This window comes from Meleagris gallopavo, chromosome Z (genome assembly GCF_000146605.3).
Source record: "Meleagris gallopavo isolate NT-WF06-2002-E0010 breed Aviagen turkey brand Nicholas breeding stock chromosome Z, Turkey_5.1, whole genome shotgun sequence".
NCBI lineage: Eukaryota > Metazoa > Chordata > Aves > Galliformes > Phasianidae > Meleagris > Meleagris gallopavo.
In genome coordinates, this window is record NC_015041.2 from 5,878,243 (window position 1) to 5,880,550 (window position 2,308).

Below are 2,308 nucleotides of genomic sequence, written 5' to 3' on the forward strand. Positions count from 1 at the left end.
CTTCATTTTCTGTTCTTCTGTCACTGTTGAATTACTAATAAGTAGCCAACCTAAAGTGAGTCAGGAGAGCACCATCTCAAAAAGACACTCTTATTCCTTCCTGTTTGTCTCTGAACCTGCACTTCCCCTACACTTTCAGCACAAAGGTGGAAGCATTATCTACTTCGGTCACTGCTGGAAGGGTAGGGTTGTGGAAGACGTGGAAGAAAATGAGACCAGTTACAAACCTTTCTCCCAGATTCCCAGAGTCCAACATCCTGCAGAAACTCATTAATACCTGTGTGCAACGAAAAAAACACACCCTGGTCATAGAGCCTTTGACTTTCTGAGTTCAGTGGCAAACATTGTGAAATTCAGACTATGGCAAGCACTGATTTCATGCAAAAAAATGTGAAAGTAGTCAAAATATGTCTGTTGTTTACCATAGCAAACAAGGTCTGCTTGCTGCAGTATATGAGACTGCCTGAGAAACAAACCTGACTTCTCACTGAAAAACAGTCATTTAAAAAGGGAGGCTTCTTTGCCTAAGATTTTCCTCTTGCTGCATGCATCCAATCTGGACCCAGATCCTCCCTTTTCTCCTACTGTTTTTCAGATCTCTGGCTCTTATTTTCCACTCTATCCTGATGCAGCTGAAATGTGTCCAAATACACACCATGCTCCTCCCTCGCACTCATCACCACCCTCTCTATCCCCATGGCCTGAGCCCTCATCACACTGACCATATTAGCATCTCCTTGGGATTCCCCTCAGGCACTGCCTCGTCCACCCTCTTGTATTCAAAATTATTGATTTCACCTTCACAGCCCTTCACCATTCTGTCCTTCTCTCTCCTCTCCTACTAGCTCTTCACTCAATGCCCAGCTGATATTTTTAGCCACTTTAACCACACACACTTCTTTTACCATCACTAGGCCATGCTATTCTTTCCCAGTAAAATGGCAGGGCCACCATGTTGTCTAACTTAAGAAAAAATTACACTTAATTTACCTTGCTTTCTGAACAGCAGCTCCCAGTCTCACAGTAGACTGATCTGGGTTGTCTTGCACAGGGACATAATATGCCTGACCATCAACTTCTACAGGACTTGGGGCACTATTTTGTGTCTGTATAAGGCAGAGACTTCCCACTGCATGTGTGTAAGTTCTTCCGTATGTAAATATATAAATATCAGTATACCAGTGTGCTGGTCACGATGGTTCTATTGAAAACTTCCCTCTCTGATATGTAGATGATTTAATTGTGAGTGGTTTGTGCATAAGGCAAAAAAGAAAATCAGGTAATATGATGCAATTAAAGCTATTAAAGTCAGCGTGAGAAGAGTCACTTTTCATGCTGCCCACCCAAAGTTAACTGTCCCTCTGTTGTAAATATTCAGAATTTCAGGAACAGTGTTGCTATACAGAATATTCTTCAAGAAGACATATGAAGACATTTGAAGAACTAGAGAAAGGCAAAGATAACCCTGTTCTAGGAAAATGTTTTAACAGTGAAGAGAAGGCAAAGGATAGGTTTGGGCAATATTAATTAAAAAGACATGACAGAAATGAGAAAAACGAGGAAGTGGATGGTGCAGCAGAGGCCAAATGATTACCCCGAGGTGTCACAGAAGATGTAGATAAATTAAAGCTAAAGAAATTGTTACACTGGTGCACTTGGAAATTCTTTCCTCTGGTCACCTCTTCTTGAGAGCAGTGAGCACCTGATGCTCTGTCTCTTTGCATTTCATCAAGTGTCAGACTCTGTCAGAGTAACTCTGCTCCACATACCCCATAATACCCATAATGTGCAGCCCCTCACTCTGTGCCTGTGCCACATACCCTCTGGTGTGGCAGCTTCAATTTCTCCCAAGAAGCCACTGACTCCAGATTGCTGAGAATAATCTCCTTCCTGCCCACAGGGACACTGTGGTTTCCCTCCTTCAACTCAGTGTGGTCTGACACTTCAGGTGTGAACAACCACAGTTGGATGCTTTTCGCTTTTTCTACTCTTGGATATTCATACGATGTTGGTATGCCCCATCTCTTTTTGAAAGTCCCCAGTTAAATCTAGCAAGGGGCATTCTAGCTTTGTCTACAAACTCTGATGGCTGCATAAAACCATAGGTTTATTTGGCCTAAAGAAAGCATCGTTTGATTCTTAATATAATATGGATGTCAAGTTTCTTCAGTGGCAAACACTGTGAAATTCAGACTATGGCAAGCACTGATTTCATGCAAAAAAATGTGAAAGTAGTCAAAATATGTCTGTTGTTTACCATAGCAGATCTGCCAAGAGTCCACCAAAATGTTTCTAATGGGCCACACAG